The 10,276-nt window shown below is 28.7% G+C and overlaps 1 long non-coding RNA gene across 2 annotated transcripts; it reads left to right on the forward strand.

Annotated features, from left to right (window-relative positions):
- The first annotated feature begins 1,705 nt into the window (after positions 1-1,705).
- LOC128194204 (uncharacterized) lies at positions 1,706-4,391 on the forward strand. 2 transcript variants are annotated; one of them, XR_008245524.1, is made up of 3 exons: positions 1,706-2,269; positions 2,622-2,997; positions 3,552-4,391. It is a non-coding gene; the product is annotated as an uncharacterized LOC128194204 (long non-coding RNA). The 2 variants fall into 2 exon arrangements; XR_008245525.1 differs by having other exon boundaries at positions 2,622-2,986.
- The last annotated feature ends 5,885 nt before the right edge of the window (positions 4,392-10,276 follow it).

Here is a 10,276-nt window from a genome sequence, read left to right on the forward strand (position 1 = left end):
AAAAAATATGGTAGTGCAGGAAGCCATCTGAGGTGGTGTAGGGAGTAATCCTCAAATTACAATGATATATGTATATATTACATATATCCTGTTTGGGTAGAGAGCCAAACGGACCAATAGCCAACAGATTATAAGCCGGTACAAACAATTGTTGAGATAATTAAAAGACAATTAATAAAATATCATGATTATTGATAGGCTATTAATAAAAATATTAACCGTTATTAATAGTCAATTAATAGGTTTGATTTAATTATTATTACAAGCTTTGTAAATACAGGTTTGATATGACACTTTTTATGACCTAATTCTTCTACATACTTTTGATAAACATATCTAACTGAAGTGTTGGAATGTTTTCTGCATGTCAACCACCAATATACCGATCACTTGAAGTAATAATTAGAATAAGTGGACGATCTAGACTTGAAGTACTTAGAAAAATCTATCATCGATTCCTCGTGTGAAATTATATATAGATTATATTTTTATTAAATGAAATAGTTTATAATATCTACAAATTGTTGATATTTTAAAAGATTTTAAAATTTAATTTGAAATTAAAAGGAAGATGTATAGTGGATTAGAAAAGGTTCTTTAATGATTTATAAATTTGCTCTAATTCAAGTATGACGATTTAGAGACTAATAATATGTATTGATTGTATAAAAAAAATTAAGATAGAAATGAGGGAAGTCATGCAGCGTGCGAGTCATAAACTGTCAGTTAATCTTTTTGTTTAGTTAATAATCTGAAGGTTTGTTTATCTATTTCTGATTCTATTTTTATTTGTAGTGTACAGTTAGATCGGGCTCCATTGAATAGCACGAAAAAGAGGCTATTGGGCCTCATCACAAAACGGCCCAACAATAACCTATATTGAATCATGACCGCTAAAACTGTTGAAACTCCAAATTAGAAAATATCAGTTATAAACTGGTTAAGGTGAAATTATATAAATAAAAAGCATAGGTTATAGTGTAATTAACATAAGCATTTGATTATATGTAAAATAAGATATTCAATATAACAAATAAAGATTAAAACCGATAATTATAACATAATTTTTTATGTAAAGCATGTATAAATTGGGTTTGACATGAATGTTCTTACTCTGGTAAGCATGAGGCATCGTCGAGAACGTCCTTTTCCCTTTTTTTTCTCTCGTAGTAATTTACTTTAGCAAACATAAAACTGTTTCAAGTCTTTTCCTTCACCATCCCTGGCAATTTTGTCTGTACTTACAACCATTTAATTTCTCTTTTCTTTCTCTTTCACGTTTCCGCTTTGGTGAAAATCGACATAAGATCACTGTGTGTCATATTCATTCTGATTAAAATTACTTTTAAACGAAACTAATTCAAGACATAAAACTAATTCCTCAACGTCATACATGTGCAAATTTTTAAAAAATATTATAACTAATATTTTTCTATTATTTCATACTTTAATGCGATTTTTATCAACGTTTTTATTTCCCATTTTAAATCGAGTTTTCGTATTTCAAACATCCTTATATTTTTCTCATTAGTTTTAAAAAACTGTATGATTCAACACATGCAAAGAATAGATGCAAAGAAAGTAACTGTAACAGTGAGACACGGCAAAATCTGACGCAACGTAATTTCTTTTTGCAACATTGATTTAGAATGTGATGGATGTGGGGTCTTGTCTTCCTAATAATTTAGGTTATCGTGAAGCACATTCAAACGGGACTGGTTTTTGTTTCTTATTTGTTTTCGACGGAAAACTCTTATCTGTGAGCATTTGAATCCTTATACGGAGGCAAAAACTACTGCAAACCTCTGTCACTAAAAATCTTGCAAAAAGTTGCTCAGAACTCTTGAGAAAACCCTTCTGTTATCATTGCTTAGATTTTATCTATGTTGTATAATTTGTTGTTTGGCGTTTGATTATCTGCGGTTGATGGTCTCTACAAAGTTACCGACACGTAATTGTGAACACGTATTGTAGCATCATCCAGGTACAGAAGAGCTGTATAAAATTTCTTTTCAGCTTTTGTCTCATTTTCCATCGAACAACAGGATGTGTTTGCTGACAAAAGCAAATGAGCAGTTGTTCATGCTATTTCCATGTGCAAATTTGTTGCTGCTGTCAGATGTTTTGCAGAGCCACTGATGCAGAAACCCTTTGGTCTATTATCTCTTTCCGAAGAATTGAAATCCGTTATCATATCTCTGAGAACTACTGCCAGGTGCTGGAGTTGATTTATGCCTATCGTGTCTCGGATGATACTCTGTCAGTTCAGGTGGGTTGAGTGCAACTGTTTCAATTCCTAAAGCGATAAAATACTTTTTAAAATGTTAATATGATTTCATCTTTTGAGACATGTGCCTCTGAGTTTTATCTCTGAGAATTTGATCCTATCAGTTGGATTAGTTATTTCTTTAGAATGTTCTATTCTATATATCTTATAAGTGTCTTGACATCTACCAATATCTTATCTGATAGCTCCATGCTTTTGAATTTTGGAGAGAATTTATGAAGTGACATATCGGTGTTGACGGTGTTTTATTATATTGAGTGCTGGCATTGCTATTATGTGAAAAACACTAATACCAGTGCAACAAATAATATTTATGACATTATTGGGTTTACAGGTGGGGACTGCTGGCTATTACTGCCAAGATAATTTTAAGCAGTTAAATTTGGAGGAAACAGTGATAGGCTGAGATATTGATTGGCTGAACCTAGCTTCACTATATGGATCATATGATGTCTGTTTCTTATGATTCTTTGAATAATTGCATCCACATTTAGGTTATGATCAATGCATTGGCTTGGATTTAGAAGTAAGGTGATTGTTCTTGCTACTGCTGAAACTGGTAGTGGAATCCACCACAATTTCACTGGCCTACCACTGTCATGAACAACTGCATGCCTGGCATGTGTTGTTTAGAGAGAACAAGTTACTGCCAGAAGTTGGCTTTCATTGGAACTTTGTATTTTGTGGGACACATGCCAGGTGATTTTGATGTAAGTTTAGTAGGTATGTGTTGTGACTGAAACAATTTTTACACTATCGATTAATTAAAACACATTATATAATATAGTTTTTAGATATTTCTGTAAAAGCATTAAGAAAATTATGAAACATGTTGGTCTATGGTTAGAGGAGAATATAAAATTATATATTTGCTATATAGTTTTTTTTTTCTCTTTTGATATTATATATTATTATAAGTTTGGACAATGTTTGTGGAAATTGAAATAGGAAATGTGATTTGTTTAGAATTTGATGTCTGTATATAATTATCATTATTATTATTAATATAGTTATAATACGATCACACTTTAAAATTCATCCATCATTTATCATTATATAAAGCTTTACTAAATCACACTATAGTTATAATTTAATTATTTAATTTCATTCTTACGAAACATGTGTGTTAATTACAACTAGAACATGAAATTTTTGATATTTGAATTGAATTTCTTCCTCATTTATTTGTATTGAACTTCTTCCTCATTTATTTGTATTGAACTTCTTTTTCATGATTGCATTATTAAAAAAAGGGAAACTGCAGGTTCCAGGTAGTGTGCGAAAATACTTCTTATTTTGTTGCAAGAGAAGTGATTGAGACGCAGGGAATTGGACCGTTGTTAATGGTAGATTCGTGGACAAAGGCAAACATATGAAAGTATTAGCTTTGTTTTTGGGTCAATACCTATTTTTATGCCGCTTGCTCTTCTGGTTTTTTTTCCTAGTTTGGAAGCATGCCTGATTTTTCTAAGTCAACACTTGAAAAAAATCATATACATTTTTTTTCAAGTGGTAAAGGAGAATTGTTGCAGGCTAGAGTAATGATGTAAGAAAAATTGATGAATAACGAGCATGAGGCAACGAGGCCTCTGAAATGTTACAATGAAAGCGAATGGAAGAAGCATGGACAAGGTGATTACCTGAGAGGTCAGAGAGGTCTGAACACGATGTTCAATGATGGATGAGGGACAATGATGAATGGACAGAGTTGATGATCCGACAGTGGACTTGTGAATTGTGACTGCAGCCATACAAAGTCCTGCAACCATGTGAGCCTTTTCTGAGTTTCGTACGAAATTATTTTGGGACTTTGCTGACATTTGGCCATGGACCCTTTCTTTGTGATCTCAATCTCCTGACGTTCTAGGATACTTCATCTGAAAAAGCTAATCCAGGACCACTCAACAAAATGGGATACTCATGGCAGATACTGCTCTACTTTTCCATTTCTTTCTAATTTTGCCATCTATATATGCAAATTTATCACTGCTAAAAACTCAGAAACTCAGCAGGCTCATGTAGGCAAGAAAGAAAGAAACATTATTTACTAACAATATGATATCAGAGTTTTAACAGATCATAAAAGATGAGTGTTCATATATTATTATTCCTTTTTTTCTTAATTGTTGTATAAGGTATGTGATTTAGTATCTGAGCGAAGGTGAGTTAATGAAGTTTTGAAAAGGGAGAGGATGGCCCCAAGGACTCTGAAGACAAAGCTACATGTCTCTGCAGTGCGCACAGAACGGCCATCATAAAAGGCACATGCAAAATGTACCGTGCCTCCCCCTCCTTGTGTGATACAACTTGGTTACATATATATGGACAGAAATGCAATTATAAAATTCTCCCATGCAGTGATGCAATGCAACCGTATCAATGTTCTTACCTTAATTTGAATGCCCGGTTATGTGATTCAACTGTATACATAACATGCGTACCGATGAAGATAAATAAATGAAGGATATTGGATCTGGTGAATGCAGTAGTGAGGTGTAATTGGAGGAATACGACATTGTTAATAATTTAGTTAGCACCTCGAATGGATACAGGCAGTATGGAGTGCAGGCTCATCATGTGGTGGTTTCGGACATTTCAGTTTTCATGATCTCATCAAAATTTTCAATTCTTAAAATTAAAGAAATAATGTTGTGTTGCCAAGTATGTATTGTTACAGTAAGTTTTTGAATGAAGTGTTTGCCAAGTACCAAGAGTAGTTATCCATACATTCTCCTTTGGATTGGAAGGGAAATGCCTCCTTGTTTATATATGGATTGGATAGGATTGTTGGTTGTTGCTATGTTTTTAACGAAGCCAAGTTTTCTTACTTTGACTGTCTAAGTATTTTTTTCATTATTTTGAATCTACCAAGTGTGTGTGTAAATATAGATATTGTTAGATAAATATAGAGAGAGACAAAAAGTAGTGGGTTTGGGGACATGTTGGAGTAGGGCTAGTACTTATATTGGGCTTTTCAACCTTAAGTTTACTAACTCACTGCCTAAACAGCACTGACCACCCTTCTCTTCTGTCAAAATCATTATTCATTCTTACTTTACAACATCTATCTCTCCACATTCCATCCATTTTTACCACCAAACATAACATCTTTACAACATATACATTTCAAACATAAGATTAAATATTTAATAAATAATAAGTTTCATTAAAATATAATTTTATATTAAGTTTAACTCATCATTATAAAATAAATTCGTAAAATAAATTTTACCCCACTTATATTCTGTAATTTAATATTATCTTTAGACGGTCAATCCATTTTCCTGGCCAGTGTGCCTTCTATCCAATAATTTTTCAAACTAATTATATTACAATGAACATGTCACATGTTTTAATAATAAAATATTAAATTACAGAGGTAATGTTCAAATTCTGAAATAAAGTTATTGTAGGATAATTATTATATAAGATAATGTGATTCTCAATATATTGAAACTTTTTATTAGTTACAAAGGATAATTAATGACGTGCTATTGATTTGTTATCTAAACAACACTACTAATGAACTAGATAGAAAAAGATTAACGCATCTTTTATGTCTATTTTTTATAGATTAATTTTTTAAAATATTTAAAAAATAACTATATTTTGAGAAGACTGGTTTTTACAAATTATTTAAAAGAAAAATAAAAAAATTATGTCAAATTAGTAAAATAAAGATATATATTTTTTTTTTAAATTTAACATGGTCTAATAAAAGATTCAAAATCATTTAGCATCTTCCCTTTTTATTTTATTTTAATGTTTGATCATCTTAATATTTTTTTATTCAAATTATTGGTCTACTTATTATTATTTTCATTTCTAAAACTATAATAAATTAATATTAATATTTTAATTAATGAATTGCACTATGCAAAAATATATAAAATAAATGAAAGCATTAACTTAAAAATAAAGATTATGAATTCATTTTTATTTTTTAAAAAAGTAATAAATTACATTTTTAAATAAATGAAAAAAATAAAAACTTGAATTAAATAAATGTTCATTTAATAAACAAAAAATTATTAAAATCTTAGCAAAAATTTCTTAAAAATAAAAATTAGAAAAAGAAACAAGAATGTGCTATAACAAGGACAAGCACAAAAATAAAAACATACTTAGAAACATGGTTATAAAAAGAAAAGTTATTAAACAAATCAAAACAGTATTTCTAAAACAGAAAAAACCTAATTTTAACTTTTAGAAATAACAAAATTTTGAAAATAAAAATTTTCATTCTTAAAATCGTGTTTCTAAACATAAATTATTCGTACACATAAAGCTTTCAAAATTTATTTATTTTAATAATATTTACTATTTTACTGTTTCCTTCAAATATATAAGATTTTCAAAATTTGTTACGGGAAATGATTGGACCACTTTCTTATGGACGCTTCTAAAAAATCTAAGAGCTATACACAAGAATGCTTAAAACATATCTTGAAGGTTCGAATCTGAATTTATATTACTTAAGGATTTTTTATTTTTTTTATTTTTTTACTTTTCTTTGGTATGACTCGTTTTACATCACCATCATGCATAGGTGATGATTTGCTGTCACTAAAACAATTTATAGCTGTAACACCTTTGCAAACAGAAAGAGGTCCCCTGCTTTCATGCTTCCATATGTAGAGATCATAAGAACAAAATAAACCCATTAAATATCACATCACACTGAAAACCAACTCCACCAAAACTTAACAAATCATTCTCCACAATAGTACAATCTTAACTTAGAATTTTTCTCTTAACCCAAGACAATACAAAATACAATTTTGTATCTATTTATATAATACAGATATATTATGTGAGTAATCATATAAATAATAAATATTAAGATAAATTTAAAATAATTTTGTTTGTTAGAATACAAACAAAATTCTATATAAAAATATGTACATAAATTTATATATATATATATATATATATATATATATAATATTTTTATTGATAAATTTTTTTTTAAAATGATACTAAAAATAAATTCGTAAAATTTAATTTAAAACAAACAATATCTTAATAGTGTAATCATACTTTAAATTTAATTTAATCTTATAAAATTTATTTATAAAATAAAATTACATTCACTTCAGTTATGAAAGAGATAGTTATATGTATGATGAGATGATGATCGATGATGTCAACGCGTTTTCTTCTCTTCTCCTTTTACAGCATGAGCTTAGCATGTGGGATCCCCAGTTCATATTCCCCTAAAAATGCCTTTCCAGTTTTTAAGTTTGGAAAAAAACTAAACAATCAAACAAAAAGTAAAAGGGTTTTGGCAAATCAGTATCTTATTATCGATTGAATAAAACAAAAATAAAATAATTCCTTCTTTCATGTAATCAGTGCCAGCACCTTAAAAAAAGAATGAGTTGAAAATATTTACAAAATTAGTATATAGTATAAAAATAATGATATTTTGAAAATATTTTAAATTATTTACGTGTTATTGATGCTATTAGTCCAAAATTATTTCAGATCAATAATAATAAAAAATATGAATGTAGACTGAAAGGGTCGTGCTGGTTTTGTGAACATTGCTTTTGGTTTAAAAGCATCATTATGACATAGTGCATAGAAGAGACTTGTGATTGGGACTAACTAATTGGGAATGGAATCACACACATGGGATGACCTAGATTTTAACACTCTAAATACTGACACATGGCATAGAGAAAAGGAAATCATTTTGGTCTCACTAATATATGACACCATTATATTTTGGACTCTGTGTTTTTATTTTATTTGTTCCCATTTTGTGTTTGTCTTTAGGATGAGATGTGAAGAGGAAGAAACAATCAAGAAATTTAAAAATTAAATAAAATGCTAAAAGACAATATTTGTAAGCAATTTTACCTTTTTAGTTTTCTTTTAAAGTGTCTCTTTTTCTAAAGCATTTAATAATGTGACTATTTTGTGTGATTTATCAATAAAAATGATACAAAGCAGTAATGTGACATGGCTATTTTTTATTGGACTATTAGGCTAACATCAGTAAGAAAACAGATAAAAGAGTCCCAAATATGTATACTTTGACAACTAATTTAAACTAATGAAAAATAGAATTTATAAAAGAGAAATTTGACCAGCTTTATTACATTACTCTAAATGCTACTTAACCACATGATGTTTGTAATCGGGTTATGATATTTTAATTTACACTATTGTTTTATAGTATATAGTAACTGTCTTTCCTTTTCTTTGTGAAAAATAAAAAACACTGTACACATAGTTTTCCGATTTTACTCACTTTCTTTATAAGTAAAATTAAGATAAATATTACATGATATAACAATACATTTTAGTAATAAAAAACATATTAAAAATCTTGTTCACCATTTGGGAAATAAGAAACACACAATGTCACAGTTCATATACTACTCTCTCTTTTTCCTTAAAAAACAGTCTAATATGAATCTCCTCCTAACTGTCCTGTTCCTTGTTTGACTAATTATTTTTGTTTGGCTTAGGTGGCATTAATTAGCACTCAGAAGAAGTTTCCATGTTTGAAAAAAGATATTTTGGTTTCCATTTTCACTTGATATCGATGCAGGAAGAAAGGTAAATGAAGTTGAGGCATATCTAGACCTAAAAGAAGAACTTTTGACGAGCCTATGTATCTATGCTTAAGGGAGTATGCATTACTGTAAAGTATATGTGGCCTAGCTATAAGCTAGGGGTTATTGAATCAGTGTTTGAATTGCTACTTGTGCAAAAACTTTGACCATATGCTACTATAGTACAGTTTGAACATAGATTCCACTGCAAATCAATACACAAATAATAAGTACCAGATGAGATGTGCATCATAAACTCTGCTACTTTTCCCTATCTACTTCTGATGCCGCTAACTAGCTACAGCTCATGTACTTACACAGGACCCTCCTTCACCACCTGCATGCTGCATATTGTAAAAAAGGAGTGATTATTGTAATAATAATAATCATTATTATTATTATTGTTTTTTTAATATATATATATATATATATATATATATATATATATATTTACAATTGGACCCTTTATGTAATGGCACCTATATTTGAAGGTTACCAATAAACTCCATGAAGGAAGGGAGACCTTCGGAGAAAAAAATAATAAAATTCTCTGCCACCAGGAGGACGAGAGATGCACAAAGAAAGTAAATGTGTTTTTTTTTTTCTTTTTTATATATTATTTGAAAAATATTATACTTTTACTTTTATATATATTAATAATATGACCCAATTGTTATAAAAAATATTAGAATTACAAAGTGTCAAGTTTATTTGGTTATTACTTTATTTATAACTTTATATTTTATCAGTTTTATCACGTTGAGAAAAAAAAACATTAAATTCAAGATTCAAAATAGAGTTTATCAACTTTTTCTCCGTCTATAAATTTGTTGAAGTTCTTGAAGTTTCATATGGGTGATTTTGAGATTTTAGGAATTAAACTAAAAGATGATAATAAAATATAAAAATTCAATCTTTTTCATTGCAATTACATAGATATAAACAAACAAATTTGATGGTAAATAAATAGTTGGATAATCCTTCTGCCAAAATGCCATTCCATATGAATAGAAATAGGGGTTGAAGATTTATGAAATAAAAAATAAATAAATTTTATAATATTGGTTATTTTTTTCTTTTAAATTAGTTTGTTAAGTTATAATTTTCTCGCAACGTGGCTGGTTGTGTATGGTTGAACATGAAAAGGAAAAATTATTAACACTTAACATATTTAGTGTTAATCAAATTTTATTCCACACATATTTACAGAAATGCAAAACAAACTTCAAACTTAATAAAATAATTAAATATCAAAATAGTTAATTAACTTTGTCAAATATTTAAGATTACTTATTTTAATGATAAGTCTCACTGACTTTATTACTAGTTTTTTTAGCCAACTTTATCTTCAATTAAGTATCAATACGATATGATGGACCACAAACCGCAAATGGTTATGGTTAGTATAATGTAAAATTAAATA

The sequence above is a fragment of the Vigna angularis genome, chromosome 10, assembly GCF_016808095.1.
Source record: "Vigna angularis cultivar LongXiaoDou No.4 chromosome 10, ASM1680809v1, whole genome shotgun sequence".
NCBI classification, from domain to species: Eukaryota; Viridiplantae; Streptophyta; class Magnoliopsida; order Fabales; family Fabaceae; genus Vigna; species Vigna angularis.